Source organism: Aquarana catesbeiana, linkage group LG05 (assembly GCF_042186555.1).
Source record: "Aquarana catesbeiana isolate 2022-GZ linkage group LG05, ASM4218655v1, whole genome shotgun sequence".
Classification (NCBI taxonomy): Eukaryota; Metazoa; Chordata; class Amphibia; order Anura; family Ranidae; genus Aquarana; species Aquarana catesbeiana.
The window spans coordinates 165460140-165477483 of NC_133328.1; the positions used below are offsets into that span (position 1 = coordinate 165460140).

At 43.3% G+C, this 17344-nt stretch overlaps 1 protein-coding gene across 1 annotated transcript in view; it reads right to left on the reverse strand.

Annotated features, from left to right (window-relative positions):
• The window catches only part of GASK1A (golgi associated kinase 1A), a 103585-nt gene that overhangs the window by 82011 nt on the left and 4230 nt on the right, over window positions 1–17344 (reverse strand). The window lies entirely within an intron of this gene.

Genomic DNA, 17344 nt, shown 5'->3' on the forward strand with positions numbered 1-17344 from the left:
CCCTACGCTGCTACTCCTGCTCCTGGATAGGCCTCAGAACGCCTAGCAGCCAGGTGTCCCCAGTATAGGCCTCAGGCTTCCGGCCTAGCAACCCGGGGTGACATAACACACATCCACCCAGACAGCCATCCAGGTGGCACAGAACCTCAATCACCTGACTCCACCTAAATAAATAGACTCTCCCAGCAGGCCAAGGGGCTAAAGAAACCCCTGCCAATCGGCTGAGACACCCCATCCATTCATGATCTGACCTTGCTAAGCCCCTCTCATTCTAATGTCATCCGCCACAGTGCCACCTAGTGACGGAAGAGAAAAGGTGCAGCAATTCCAGAATTTACGGAGGAATCAGTGGATCTTCTATCAATTAACCAGGATAATTACCACCTGGCAAACTAAATTTGTTAGCAACCATGCCTAAACACCAGGGTGCTACATGACAGTCCAACCAGAAGTGATGGTTCTGCTGGCCGGAGAACCTGTCAGTGGTTGGGGGTAGAAGGAAAGCTGTCGCCACAAAGGGACTGATCACCTTTACCAGGTATCACAGTGAGTAGCTAAAGTAAGTACCGGAACCATATTCTCACCGAAGGGCATGGTGGAGAATCGGGAAACTTCAGGCGGTGATCAAGTCAGGGACCCAACCAGCGGAGGAGACGCTTGCAGAGCAGCCTTGTGTGTCAAGCCAGGGACCGATCGGTTAGCAGGGGTGAAGCTTGAGAAGTATCTGGAGTGCCAAGCTAGGGACCCAGCAAAGAAGCGGGGGTGATGCTTGAGGGATACCACAGCCAACCTTGGAGGAGCTCAAGGGATTCATAGTTAGTGAATCAGTGGGTCTAGTGAGAGACCAGGAGCTCAGTATTGAAGAACTACAAGGAGCAGTTGTAGTGGAGCTGAAAGAACTATTAACAGACTGATACCATAGGAGACAGCAATCCTGCATGTACAGAAGTGGCGCCTTGCTAGGGCCTTTCCCTGTATGGCTGTTCTCCTATTGAAGTCTCGGAGTCTGCCAATTGAGTTTGCAACTATCTAAGGGTGTCCGGGCCTTAACTCTCTTCCCCCCCAAAATATATAAAAGGGACTGTCAAAGAAATAAAACCTCTTTTATATCCAAGAAGTGTCTGGCGCCCAATGACTTTCACCATCTTTGCACCCACTATGCCTAACAAACCACCACATATTGAAGGATGTCAGCTATCTTTGGCCTTTGAGGTTCTCATTAGACCAAAGGAGGTAAAAGACCTTGATATATCCGTAGGCTTCAATATTGATTTTTAGCAGCCCTTTGCAGCTATAACAGCTTCAACTCTTCTGGGAAGGCTGTCCACAAGATTTAAGTGTGTGTCTGGGAAGGCTGTCCACAAGATTTAGGAGTGTGTCTATGAGAAAGTTTGACCATTTTTCCAGATGCGCATTTGTGAGGTCAGGCACTGATGTTGGATGAGAAGGCCTGGCTCGCAGTCTCAGCTCTAATTCATCATAAAGGTGTCCTATCGGGTTGAGGTCAGGACTCTGTGCAGGCCAGTCAAGTTCCTTCACCCCGAACTCACTCATCCATGTCTTTATGGACCTTGCTTTGTGCACTGGTGCGCAGTCATGTTGGAACAGGAAGGGGCCATCCCCAATCTGTTCCCACAAAGTTTCAAACAAAATTTTGAAATTGTCCAAAATGTCTTGGTATGCAGATGCCTTAAAGTGTTACTAAACCCAGTAATATGAAAATAGTTAATCTGCCCCCCCCCCCACACACACACACAGACACACACACACACAGTGCCCACAGCTTATAAATCTTCTTTTTACATAAAAATATTGCCACTATATACCTTTTTGGCTGATCTGTATACCAGTCAGTGATAAACTGCCCAGTTTCTCCAGTGCTGAGAGTTCAGGAAGGTGGAGATTTCCACTGCAGCCTGTATACGTGCCCACGTGTGTGATGTCAATATCATGTGACCTGGCTAGCTCTGATCAACAAGTAATTATTCTCTCCAGTATAAATGACACAACTGAGCATGTGCAGGTTGGCTACTCTGCCTGTGTTAGCTAGCTTTCCCCAGATCAACAGTGCAGGAGGGGAGGTTCTGTGGATACAGGATAAAAACAGCCTTTTTACACAATGCAGAGGATTAACCCCCTAATTTCTACAGTGAGTATAACAAGCATGCTACAGACAGATTTTACTGTTGTGGGTTTAGTAACACTTTAAGAATTCCCTTCACTGGAACTAAGGGGCCAAGCCCAACCCCTGAAAAACAACCCCACACCACAATCCCCCTCCACCAAATGATTTGGACCAGTGCACAAAGCAAGGTCCATAAAGACATGGGTGAGCAAGTTTGGGGTGGAGGAACTTGACTGGCCTGCACAGAGTCCTGACCTCAACCCAATAGAACACCTTTGGGATGATTTAGAGCAGAGACTGCGAGCCAAGCCTTCTCATCCACATCAGTGCCTGGCCTCACAAATGCACTTCTGGAAGTATGGTTAAAGATCCCCATAGACACACTCCTAAACCTTGTGGACAGCCTTCCCAGAAGAGTTGAAGCTGTTATAGCTGCAAAGGGTGGGCCAACTTAATATTGAACCCTACAGACTAAGACTGGGATGTTATTAAAATTCATGTGCGTGTAAAGCCAGGAGTCACAATAATATAATAGTATTTATATTGTATAGTATCTCACAAAAGTGAGTACACCCCTCACATTTTTGTAAATATTTTATTATATCTTTTCATGTGACAACACTGAAGAAATGACACTTTGCTAAAATGTAAAGTAGTGAGTGTACAGCTTGTATAAGAGTGTAAATTTGCTGTCCCTTCAAAATAACTCAACACACAGCCATTAATGTCTAAACCGCTGACATCAAAAGTGAGTACACCCCTAAGTAAAAATGTCCAAATTGGGCCCAAAGTGTCAATATTTTGTATGGCCACCATTATTTTCCAGCACTGCCTTAACCCTCTTGGGCATGGAGTTCACCAGAGCTTCACAGGTTGCCACTCCTCCATGACAACATCACAGAGCTGGTGGATGTTAGAGACCTTGTGCTCCTCCACCTTCCGTTTGAGGATGCTCCACAGATGCTCAATAAGGTTTAGGTCTGGAGACACGCTTGGCCAGACCATCACCTTTACCCTCAGCTTCTTTAGCAAGGCAGTGGTCATCTTGGAGGTGTGTTTGGGGTCGTTATCATGTTGGAATACTGCCCTGTGGCCCAGTCTTTGAATTAATACAAAATCCTATAATTCAATTGCATGGTACATTGTTGGACCTTTTGCAAGGAAAGAAATAATATCTTTTGAAAATTTTAGGTCATGAGCCCCAGGTATGGGAGGTGAACTTAGGGTCACCATGACTTGATCTATTTCCCAACTTTCTATGGATAACCTATATTAAATAATACAAAAAAACTAATTGTGAAGCAGAAACCAAAAGATATTTACATGTTTTGGGTGGGTAGATAAAGAGACCCATAAGTTGACACATATACTTAACTGGATTGTTCTCAAAGAAAAATCACACATCTCTAACGGAACATGTTGTAAAGACTCTAAGAATTGTTTATACAGCTAAACTCTAAATATTAATTGAGTCTGTCCAAAGTTCATTTAAAAACTTCAGGGAAACATCTGAATTCTGTCTACCCAGTGGTATTTCAAAATCTGTATGATTATAAGTCATTCAAATGATATATTATATTCCAGGTCATAGATACAGTTATGATTTCATTGTCTACTTACCCAATGATAATTCTGTCATAAGGTAAAAATATAATATTTTGATGTAGAACAAATTAGAAGTAAGAATTGTTTTAAAGATACCAATCATTGTTACGAATGACATATATCTATAGTGACCAATCTATATAATATCCACATAGCATGTGTTTTTACCTAGATAAATAAGTACTCATAGGATCTACAAGAGTAATACATTAATCCTTTGACCCAAAATTTTATGTTAAAATGATTAAAATTATACTGGTTGTATTATACATTGTACCAGTTACCAGAGTTCCTGAGTATTATATATATATATATATATATATATATATATATATATATATATATATATATATATATATATATATATAAATATAAATATTTTCTCATCAGCACATATTATTTAACAGATATTTCAGAACACGTGCCCTCAGACATGCCTAGTGGTTGGAAGTGATATTACCTAAATCCACAAAAGTTAATCAATAGATTTTTTTCAACCAATGGAAAAAAAAATCATACATTTTGGGCTAGGCTTATTATAATTTTTATGAGCCTATTGTCCGAAATCGTATTTAGGATCAGGATAGATGCCATGGAGGGACACTCAATCAGACACGTGGACAAACACACTCCATTCATCAACTCATATCTCTACATTCATGAAGATTCCTTGACACTTAATGCCTTGATGCTCTGAGGTCGCAAGAAGTAATTCCTCTTTAAGCAAAAGTTATCTGGGAAGCCACAGCAGCCATTTTAAATTCTGGTAACCAACAGTTCAGACCAGTAGCCATCTTGTAAAGGGTAATTATGTCATATTGATTTTACCTGATATTCATCTGTGTTCTCTTAAAAAAGAAGTATAGGGTTTTTTTTTTTTAGTTTCATACTTACCTAGGTGGATGGAGCATCAGACCGATGCTGCAGCTGTCCCCCGGCATCTCTGCACTGAGAACTGAGCCACCGAACACCGCCGATGGCTCGGTTCTCACTCCTTCCCAAGTGGAGAGATGCTGCCTGTCAGTCAGCATCTCTCCTTTTCTAATCCTCCACACTCATTGGAGCGATGAGCTGTGGAGGGGTGGAGAGCGGCAGTTTCAGCGTCTCAGCGGTTCGCTGAGACTGCCATCAATCAAGGCATCTGGGGGATCCAAACTTGGGATGTCGGGATGAATCGCTGCCTCGACTGATGGCAGTGACGTCAGCGGAGAGCGGACTTCAGACCGCTCTCCGCTGAAAACGGGACACAGGAGTGCAAAACAAATTGCACTCCTGTGACCCAAAGGAGAAGCCCAGCTTAAAAAGCTCAGGCTGGACTTCTCCTTTAAATATTGATTTATTGAGTATTATACAGTTGGATAATTATTTTTCTTGAATCAGTAACCGCCTTGTAGATTTTTCTTTAAGCTTCAATTTTTCATTATAATTGTTATAGTTTCCATTCTATTGACATAACAAGTATCTAATTTTATTTCACGCTGTTAACCACTTACAGACCTGCAGTATAGTAACGGTTGAATTTGTGAAATACAGACGTTCTGTCTAATTTTACAAGGTTATTGATTCTACAGGGAAGTTATTAATTTCCGTGTCATTTAAAAAGTACAACACTCCCATTAGCGAGTGTTTCAGTTGATATTCATAAATTTTATGGAGCACAATCAGTATTTTTTATTTTATGTAACGTTTGTTTTTGTCAACCAATATATATATATATATATTTTTTTTTTTTGTATGAATACATGTCTTGTGATTAAATCTATTTTTAGTCTGTGTTCATATTGATTGATCCTGTATCTTAAAAATATTAAAAATTACTCATTTATAAATACCGTGCAGGAAAATTATCCTCATAAGCACAACAATATGAATCTGGAAGAAACCACAGTACAAGTTACAATGCTTTTCTGCCCTGGAGGTCTCAATGATTCATTTACAAAAATATGCAGCACTTACCTGCCTAAAAATTACATTTCAAAATTGTATTTTTTTAGCCCTGAACACAATAAATAAAAAAAATATACATATTAAAAAGAAAAAAAACTATACATTCTCTTTAATCAGCTCAGGTTCGGATGTCCTTTTTTTCCAATTCAATTGCATGGTGTACTGTATAACATGATAGCATTATTGCAAAGCCAAGAAACCACAGTACAGCACAATGATTTTCTTCCCTGGAGGTCTTAGGGATTCACTTACAAAAGTACACAATTTCATTCATTCGGCCTTGCTCACCTAATCCCTTGGTGGCAAATCTGGTGCCAAGCTGCAGTGCCAGTGGAAAATCAACTAGTTTTTATGTATAAAGCGTTGAAGCAGATTCTTTAGCAACGTGGCTCAAATAATGAGTCATGTGTGTCTCATATTGAGAAAACAGAGACATTCTGCCAAAATGTGTGTTCTTCAAACATAGTATACACATAGGTTAAGCAGTGTATCACATTCAAGCAGCAGGGATTAAATGAAAGATGCTACATAAGCTTTTATTTCCATATAAAGTAAGATGCTTTAGTAATCACTGATATAAAAAGAAAGAATGTTCCGCAAGATAGCACTTGGACAACACTTAAAAATAACAAAATAGGGTCCAACAGCTGCTATGGAAACACTTAAAAGGATTCAGCTATCCGAAAGTGTCAAGTTTTGTTCAATAAATAAAGTTTGTAACAAAAAATATGTAAAAAATTCTTAAAGGAAAATATTCTCAGCCAGTTCTTTTAAGTCCTTAACCACTTGCAGACCGCCCGCCGTCATTATACAGCAGCTGTTTAATGTTGAATACTGTTATGGCAGCAGATAGCTGCCATAACCCGGGTATCATTTTAAACAGTTGGCGGTCCGCTTTCAGATAAAAGTGGTCTCTGGGAGGGGGCATGGATTGGACATGGCTGAATGAGGACGTGTGGCTGCTGAGCTTCCAACCTTGTCCCACACATCCCGGCCTATTACACTACAATTCCTGTGGCATGCCATCCACTAAGAAGAAGAAGGTGAAGGGAGGAAACAAGACAGCTAAACCCGCCGTGGCTGGAGGGGAATAATTCCTTTTGTTCTCAAACTCTCAGGCGGCCTCCCCCAAATCCAAGATGGCGGAGCCATGCAGCCGGCCGCGAGAGCCCACAGACTCACATACTCACCCTGCCTCTCCTGCTGCCTCCATGGACTCGGATTCCTGCTCGGATACTCCTGCAGCCTTCTAGTCGGGTTTCCAGACTCCTTCCCCGCACCCTCACACACTGCGAGTGGATGCAGAACTACGGGCACTTCTTCATGGCCTCCCAACCAGGGCGAATATTGAATCCTTGATTGGTCGCCTGGAGGAGCAGCATCGCAAAGCCTTGCAGGAGGTCAAACAAGATCTGCAATCCCTCACTACCCGGATGACCATGGGGGAATCTTCTCTGGTGGCCATGGAACAAAGGGTGACATCCCTGGAATCCCTCCAAGACGCCCACATGGACGCTGCGATCACTCTACAACTTCATATGGAAGATATGGAGGATAGGAGCCGGTGCAATAATCTATGGCTTTGGGGTCTACCGGAGGCGACGGGTCCAGAGGACTTAGCAGCATCCGCCTTGGAAATCTTCCGTAGGTTATCGGATGACCCCTTTCCTGCAAACCTAGAGCTGGACCAGATTCACAGGGTCCTGAGCCCCCCGACCGCGGGATGTGGTATGCAGAGTCCACCATTTCACCCACAAGGAAAACATCATCTTTAAAGTGTGGGAGGCTGGAGAAGTTAACATCGATGGGGCAATGTGAGAATCCTATCGCACCTCTCTAGGGTCACCCTCCACAGGCGCACCTTACTCCGCCCGGTCCTGGAGTTAGCCCGCCGTCAAGGTGCCACTTACCAATGGAGCTACCCCTTCTCGGTTACCTTATGGAGGAATCAGCAATCTTTCACTCTCTGAGCACCCGGTGACCTCCCGGCTTTCTTCCAGTTTATGAAGTCAGACCCCATACCGGTCCTGAATTGGCTGCAGTTCCTCCCACAGCTGGCGGGCCGAGCGGGACCGGCACCTCCATGGAGAAGCTTTCAACCTCGTACACAGCGATCCAGAAGATGTTCCAGGGTGATCTCCCCGGCGGGTCCATGTGAGTCTTAGGCAGCCATATCTCCTTCTCTGACAGGATTTCCCCATTGCACTTCTACTAACCTTACTCCCCATGCTTAGCAGCTCACTCGCGGCACCACTATGTGCCGGGGCAATGCTGACATAACTGCATCCTTACCCCCCAGATTATACACTCCACGGGGGTAGTGTGTGGTTCTCCCCCTACTGCCTTACCGGGGTGTGTTCCCCCAATGTTTTTCCCCTTCCTCTGGAAGGTATACAATACCTCCCCCCCGCTTCCACCTGGAGAACTCCTTAGGGATCCCTCGCTAGAACCTCCACCCAGTTACCACTGACTCACCACGTTTAGCCTTTACACAAGACACTGGGAGGTCTTAGTGCCTTAATATTTTTGGCTGCATGGATCTTAGGTTCGCTACAGCTATATTTCCAACACAGACGACTAAACGTTTTATTTTTTTACTCAGGTTCTATCCTAGCCTAAGTATAGCCTGGGGTCATGTGATATGTATATATGCAAGTGGGCTATCAGCCCTGTATCATGTTGGAGATGAGGACCCAGTAACAAACTGGCAGGGCTTCCCCCCTTCCTCCTGATTGTTTGGCGGGTGGGGATGTGGTTCCTATCCAGCTGATGCGGGGAGAGGCCCTACCCCTGTGTGTTTTTTTTCGGGGGACAGGTTTTCCTTCCCGGCCACTGAACCGCCATGACTAAGGGAATCCCATCATCCTGAGCCTCCTACCCTTTGAGTTCCGGGACTGCCCATGTCATCAGGTATTAAAGAGATGAAGGAGGAAACTGCATGGTCTTCCTACTGGTTTTCCCAATTTTGGAGGCCCTCCACGTAGGGCTTTTATGTAAAACCTGATCAATTGTATTAGTGTTGTTTTTAGTTCTGCCTTGTTTAACCCTGTTCTATGTCTGCGAATTATTTCTGCAGGGATAGCCTGCAGAGGTCCATGTCACCTCTGGGGTGGTATGGGTGCTGGGGATTGTACGGTACTATTCCTGCTCCCATTTCTTTTTTGGGGCAGGTGGTCTGCTAGGGATGGGATGCAGACGTCGGCGACTGCTACTTCTCCAGAATACTGCATTATATGTTAATTTTTTACTGATGCCGTAAGATGCTTTTGTTATATGTTATATTACTGGGGCCGGGGTGGCCTGGGGTGGGTGACGATTTGCCTTTCTTAAGGGCCTCATTGGTGGAGTACTAGTGACATTGGCAACGTTTTACGTGCCTAACGATCACCAGGATATCTTTGTCCGCCACACTCTAAGCAAACTGTTGGATTTTCAGGAAGGTCAGTTGATGCTAGGAGACTTCAATATCACCCTGATCCCCTCTGTAGATTCCTCCCACAAGGGACTTAAACAATCCATACATAGGGCCCTACTGATTGATGTCTGGCGATGACAATATTCAGGGGATAGAGATTACTCATTCTATTCCACCCCCAACAAGGTGTAGACGAGAATTGATTATTTCTCGACCCCCCATAATCAATTACATTCTGTACGCGAAACCTCTATTGGTTCCATAACATGGTCTGACCATGTCCCTATTTCTCTGATCTATGCGCTGATTTTTCCCTGTCCGCTTTCTTCCTTACTCCTTTCTTTTCTTCCTTTTTTTAATTTCCTCTGATTGTAAACCGGAAAACTGTTTTTTGGGAAAGACAGGGTCTTACACCACAACATACTTTTTGTATCTTACACAACCCATAGACAGAAGGGAATAACTTACAGTTCATTGCTTTTCCAGTTTTATCTATTCCTTTGGTTGTTCACTTATTTACACTATTTGATACATTTTATGGATGTTTTCTCAGGACCTTTCCTGGAAATGTACATACAGTCAAACATGTATAGATGTAGTAACCTGTTTTTGCCCACTGTGGGTATTAATAAAAATCATAATTGAAGAAAAGTGGTCTTTGCGGCAGATTCGCTGCAAGATCACTTTTACCGCCTCCCTCCCGCCACTCCCCAGTGGTCTCCACCGCTTACCGGAGCCCTCAGTATTGGTGGGGACGATCGGGTCCTTACCCCTCTGAGGGTGGATGCCGAGTGAGGGAAAGATGTCCCCCACCCGGCTCCATATCATTGGATGACGGAAGTGACGTCAAGCATCATTTCCGCCCAATGGTCTTAAAGGGGAAATTTTTTTTTTGCATTTAAGTGTAAATGTGAGATCTGAGGTCTTTTTGACACCAGATCTCACATTAAAGAGGTCTTGCCATGCTTTTTTTCTATTACAAGTGATGTTTACATTTCTTGTAATAGGAATAAAAGTGACCCAATTATTTTTTTTAAATGGACAGTGTAAAAAGAAAAAAGAAAAAGAAATTAGAAAAATTTAAAGCGTCACGTTCTGCCAAGCTCGCGCACAGAAGCGAACACATACGTAAGTCGCTCCCGCATATGAAAACAGTATTCAAACCACACATGTGAGGTATTGGCGTGATCGTTAGAGCAAGAGCAATCATTTTAGCAAAAGACCTCCTCTATAACTCAAAACTGGTAACCTGTAGAATTTTTTAAACATCGCCTATGGGGATTTTTAACGGTCAAAGTTTGTCGCCATTCCACGAGCGGCGAAATTTTGAAGCATGACGGATAGATATCAATTTACTCACCCTAACATTATCTTTCACAATATAAAAAAAAATTCGATAACTTTACTGTTTTCCTATTTTTTTAATAAAAAAATTACCGTATTTATCGGCGTATATAACACGCGCCCCAAGTTTAGGAGGGAATTTAAAGGAAAAAAACTTTTAGGAGGGAAGTTTAAGGAAAAAACTTACATTTAAATGCCCATCAATGCAGCCTTATGAGTGTCCATCTGCAGCCTTGTCCATCATTGCAGCCTTGCCCAGTGTCCATCTGCAGCCTTTCCCAGTGCCTTTGCAGCCTTGCCCAGTGCCTCTGCAGCCTTGCCCAGTGCCTTTGCACCCTTGCCCAGTGCCTTTGCAGCCTTGCCCAGTGCCTCTGCGGCCTTGCCCAGTGCCTCTGCAGCCTTGCCCAGCGTCTCTGCAGCCTTGCCCAGTGCCTTTGCAGCCTTGCCCAGTGTCTCTGCAGCCTTGCCAGTCTCTTTGCAGCATTGCCCAGCCGCTTATTATTTAAATTTGGCGCCGATCTCCGCTGACTGTGAGCGGAGAGAAGCGAGCGCTGGCGAGATACACAAAGCCGAGTGTACTTGGCTAGTTTCGGCTCCTCTTGCAGTCCCGCCCATCTCCACTGATTACAAGAGGAGAGGAATGAGCGGCGCCGACAAACACATAGCCGAGTGTTATCGGCTAGTTTCGGCTCCTCTTGCAGTCCCGCCCATCTCCACTGATTATGAGAGGAGAGGAACGAGCGTCGCCGACAAACACATAGCCGAGTGTTATCGGCTAGTTTCGGCTCCTCTCGCAGTCTCACCCCTGACTGTGAGTAGAGCCGAGAATAGCTGAGTACACTCGGCTATGTGTATATCGCTGGCGCTCGCTCCGCTCACAATCAGCGGAGATCGGCGTATAACACGCACCCACAATTTTCCCCTGATTTTAAGGGGGAAAAAGTACGTGTTATACGCCGATAAATACGGTACTTTTTTCCAAAAAAAATTGCGTTTGTAAGACCGCTGAGCAAATATGGTGTGACATAAAGTATTGCAACGACCGCCATTTTATTTACTAGGGTATCTGAAAAAAATATATATAATGTTTGGGGTTCTAAATAATTTTCTAGCAAAAAAAAAAAATGATTTTAAACAACAGATCTCAAAAAGAGTCTTGGTCCTTAAAGCGGAACTTCAGTCATTTTTTCAACTTTCCATCTATTAAATCTTCTTCCCTTGTTTTAACTTTGGATAGTAAAACATTTTTTTTTCTGCCAGTAAATACCTTATACAGCCCACTTCCTGTTTCTTGTCTGGTAAAAAGCCTAGGCTTATGACATTATGCACAGCTCTGTGAGAGTTTGTCAAGAGGGAAGGAGGGTTGAGTCATAAGAGGGCCAATGAGGGCTGCAGAGCTGGAGGTGTGTCTGTGTAAATCCAGGAAGTGAACAAGCAGAAGCTTCAGCTGCCCACAGTTGGCTGCAGCCAAACCCAGTGGAGGGAGATTTATGCAGCATATTTGGCAAGTACAAAATAACAGTATATATAAAATAATATGCAAAGTGGTTGGAAGGAAGCTTCAGCATGGCAAATATGTTTTTATTACAAATTATGTGAGCAGACTGCAATTCCTCTTTAAGTAGTGAAAGAAACCTGACTTGGCGCAGTCTCATTACCTTCTGGTCTATTCGTTTTCTCAGAAGGATCTCTTACAGCGTAGAAACTGTTCAGAGATGACATTCACACAGTTTCACATGAACAGCTGAACAAGCTCTGAATGTTGGTTCTTGCAGCTTATCCAAGAGTCAATAGAACTGTTTGGACAACACATGTACAGTTGTTCAAAAGAGTGATCATCTTGAAAGAAATAAACTCTGCTTGGTCTGAACAGTATATACAGTACATGCTACACTTCATCCACTTTAAGGGGAGCAGTTAGACTTTCAAAATTAACTCCAGTCAGGTATGAAAATTTCAATAGGGGAACGCCCCTTGCATATTCATAAATAACTACTCCTTTAGTGGGTGGGGGCAGTGTAATGCAGAGGATTTTTTTAAAAAATTATTACAGGTATGGCATCTTTAAAAAAAAAATGTTGGACGAATGTGACAAGCATTTGTCCATCCTTGATGAATTCTGGACATATTTTTTAACGACTTGAAAACCAGACTGTTTCATCCCCTTCCAGTCAAGGCCATTTTTCAGTTTTCAGCACTGTCACACTTTGAATGATAGTTACTCATGCAGCACTGTACCCAAATATTTTTTTTGAAAAATATGGCTTTTTTGGGTGATATTTAAAGCTGTAGTAAACCATAGGTGGTTAAGAAAAAAAAATCCCTGCAAGGCAATGTCATAATATGCTAGTATGCATCACATACTAGCACATTCTGAGAAACTTACATTACAACGAAGCCCTCCAGTGCCTCAATGTCTCAGCTGGGAGGGCTGACATCTTCTCCCAGTCTTCCTTCCAGGTTTGCGGCCACTGGCTACATGAGTGGCCAGGGGCACAATGACGTCACTCTCGCGCATGCACAGCCCCATTTACGGCACGGGGTCTGATGGTCCGACACTGTAAGCTGGACCTTCAAAGTGCATGCGCCGGTGATGTCACCAGCTGCATGCACTGTGAATATCTCCTAGACTCTGCAAGTTTAGGAGATATTCACAGTATTTATAGGTAAGCCCTATTATAGGCTTACCTGTAGGTACAAGTGGTGTAACAGAGTTTACTATCACTTTAAATGGCTTTTTTTTTTCTTTTCTTTTTTGCTATCTAAGTGGAAAAAAAAATCTGAAAATTTTGAAAAAATATAAACAATTTTTCTTAGTTTCTGTTATAAAACTTTGCAAGTAAATAATATTTCCTCAAAACTTTAGGCCAAAATGTATTTTGCTACATTTTATGATGAAAAAAACAAATAAGTGTAAATTAGTCAGCTTTTCTGAAATGTATTTTGCTACATTTTTTGATGAAAAAAACAAATAAGTGTAAATTAGTCAGCTTTTCTGAAAGGCTACCACTGTGGAAATGTAGGGGGAAATGACACAGGATTTGCATTACGGTCTAATGCAATGTTCCAGACTATCATTACTAAGCGGAAAAAAAAACAGATTCTGTAGCCCTGGAATGGGACCTGGAGCTTGAAGGTCCCAAAGTTCCTTGGGTGGGACGGAACCTTCAATCCTATGTCTGGATTTTACTGGGTACCTGCAGCTTGTGTAAGTACACAGGTGTGCAGGGTCATAATATACTCAAGCATGAGGATAGCCCAGGGCTCCCAGTTTGGCGACAGCTACCATATTCGAGACAGGAGGTCTGACCCAGGGGTCAGAGGTGCCCCAGCCAGTAGTCAGGAGACAGGAGGTCTCCTCCCAGGAATCAGACGGGCTCTTATCAGGGTGTCAAGAGAACCCCTATCCAGAGGCCAGGAGTTGGCTGCGCAGCACGGCACTGCGAATAAAGGCTAAGAGAGCCAGGTGAACCAGGAAAGCTGGACAGCACCCTTTCTGACCTTCTTTCCTGATCGAGTGATCTTAATTTCAGTGCTGGATTCAAATCTAAAAGTGACATCAGTATTTAATGAAAATTAAGAAATTGTCCTTCCCATCTTTAAGGCAACAGAGAATGACACTACGCATCTATTAGATATGGGGTAAACATTACAAGCCTATCTGTGGGCTACAGCTTCCTTCAGATTCACTGACCGCCTGCTCGTGCTCTTCTCTGGGAAGAACAGAGGGAAACAGACTTCCTTCAGAACCATCACTACCTGGATTGTGCAAGCCATCCATCAGGCATATAGGGCTAAGGGCTTGGCTCACCCGGAGGTGGTAACTGCGCATTCGGCCAGAACGGTGTCGACTTCCTGGGCAGCTTCTCGCCATGTGACTCCCAAAGTAATATGTAGGGCGTCCTCTTGGTCATCCATTCACACGTTTATGGCTCGCTATTGTTCAAAGCCCACATCTTTATCTCTTGTTAATTTTGGCCTGAAAGGCTGTCTGTTAATGGTGAAAATTAAAATCTTCTTTTGTTAAGCACTCCCACCCCTGTTGTTTGTGTGGCTAGTTAGTTTCCAAACGTATGCTTCCATGGACTGTCCCATGGAAAAACTGAAAACTTCTTATCAAATATGTACTTACCATATTTTTCCTTTCCTGATGGACTCCATCGCAGCAGGAGTTCCCTCCAAGTGTCATGACTAAGCTAGTTACAAAACACGGCCTCTGGCTCAGCCTGAAAATTTATTGGAGTGGGGTCCTATGGGGTAGGAGCAAGGGCAGAGCTACCCAAACGTAAACTGACATGGAGTCCATCAGGAAAGGAAAATCATGGAAAGTATTTTCGTTACATTTACTTACCATTTATAAAATGCAATGTCAGTTGTAGATGTAGTGGATTTTTACACAGAGTGATATTTAGCCTAGGCTGCCCAATCATAAGTTTTTCAGTATGTTTTTGTAGCATGCTTTTATGCATTTTCATGCATTGCATGCATTTGTTTTGTAGGAGGAGTAGACTGGTTATTAAATAAGAAGTTTGCCTTTCCAGAAAAAAAATGAAGAGGTGAACTAACACCCAACCCACAACCTAGGATATGGTACAAAGTCCCCTGAGAGATACCTCTGCATAAGCAGTCAGCAAAGGTCTCTGTGTAGCCACTGTAAAGCGGCAGTCTTTAGTTTTAAGTCTTCAGTCGGCTAGCGCTGGGGCAAAATTGTACTGTTGGTGCACATACTGTAAGAATAGTCCAGGTCAAGTCTGCAGGTAGCAATAAGGCTACTAGATCAGTTTCTAAAGGGCTCAATCTCTCTAGCAGCAGATAGTAAATCCCCACAGCAGCAGCTCACCAGTCCCACTCTCTGCACTGCACCCAGGTGACTCTGTCAGCACTCCAGAACTCAGCACTCCGGATGCTGCTCTGGCCACTGATATGCAGCAGTGATAGAGCATATTGGACAGCAATGTGCACTCTCAGGGCTCCCTCGTGGCAAGAGGAAGCTGTGTCCTGTACAGCCTGAGAAAATGCAGCTCTTTCCCCACCTCCTGGCAATCTCTTTCTGGGAAATGCAGTTTAAAAGCTCTTGATTACAGCTGAGTGTCTCTCCTCTGGATTACAGTTCCAACAGTACAGTGTGTCTGACTCAGTCTTTTGAACTTATCCTGCTCAGAAGCTCCCTTCCTTTTGCTGATATAGGTGATAACCAGTTCAGCACCACAGAGCAGCAGCTACATAGAGCAGCTGCAGGCAGTGTTTCTCTCACTCTCTATTCTTAGCCAAAAAGCTGGCTACATACAGTACATATGCCAAGTTAAATAAATAAGAAGCCATGTTTAAGATGTGCCTTACATAAACCATGATGATTTGTAGTTGAAGGGGATCATGGTGAAGGATTGTGTATACTGCCCCATGTTTGCAGGAACACTTAGCCTCTGTTTACATTAGTGGTTTTGCATAATCACGTGTTTTCAGGTCAGTTTTCTAACATATTTTTGTGCATTTTAATCACTTCCCACAAAACGCCGTCATTGTACACCAGTACTTTGGCATAGAATACCGGGGTTATGGCAGCAGATAGCTGCCATAACCCCAGTATTTTCTGAAACGGCGGGCGGTCCTCTTTAGGATAACAGTGGTCTCTGCGTTGGATTCACAGCAAGATCACTTTTATCGGCAGTGGGAGAGGTGCCCACCCCCCACCCCCCCTCCAGCCAGGTTCCAGTCGTCTCCGCCGCTTACCGGAGCCACCGGTAGATGCAGAGATGATCCTTTCCCCTCAGAGGCTGTGAGTCGAATGACGGGGAGATGGCCCCCACTTGACTCCAAACCATTGGATGACGGAAGCGACGTCAAACGTCAATTCCGCCCAGATCTCACATTAAAGAGGCCCTGTCATGCTTTTTTTCTTCCTCGTAATAGGAATAAAAGTGCTCCAAACTTTTTTTAAAGGGACAGTGTAAATAAAAAAAAAGAAAAATAGATAAGAAAAAAAAATTTAAAGCGCCCCGTCCCGCCGTGATCATGAGCACAAGCGAACGCATACGTAAGCAACGCCCGCATATGTAAACGGTGTTCAAACCACACATGTGAGGTATGGCCATGATTGTTAGAGCGTGAGCGAGAGCAAGAGCAATAATTCTAGCAAAAGACCTCCTCTGTAACTCAAGGGTCAAATTTTGTCGCCATTCCACGAGCGGGCGCAATTTTGAAGCATGACATGTTGGGTTTTAATTTACTCGGCATAACACTATCTTTCACAATATAAAAAAAAATGGGCTAACGTTACTGTTTTCTTATTTTTTTTATTAATAAAAAGTGTATTTTTCCCTCCAAAAACTGCGTTTCTAAAAACCACTGCGCAAATACGGTGTGACATAAAGTATTGCAACGACTGCCATTTTATTCTCTAGGGTGTCTGAAAAAATATATATATAATTTTTGTGGGTTCTAAGTAATTTTCTAGCAAAAAAAAAATGATTGTAACTTGTAACTGGTCCTTAAGTGGTTAATGTGTGTTTATGCAAGTTTTTAATTTGCTTATTTCCATCAACCTTTCTACCTGTATAGAGCCGTCACGTACCATTCAAAAATTGGGCAGCCACAAATGGCTCAAAGGTTTTTGAGCCGTGGACTGAATTGTTGGTACCCATTCCCTTTCTGATATATTCTTTTCTGTGCATCCAGCCCTTTGTGATTTCTGTGCTCCCATCCTGTATGATGCATTAACCTGAAAAGTTCACTTTCTGGCCTCGCAGCTTTTCTGTTATAAGTGCTAGCATTAATATTCATGCCTTTGTTCTGTCTGATCTTTGTGAGTTCATAAATCCTTAACCAAACTCCGTACCAGAAACAGTAGAGACCTTCAGAAATCCTGTATACAAATGAGTGGCACTCATTCCTGCTACTCACTTATATTC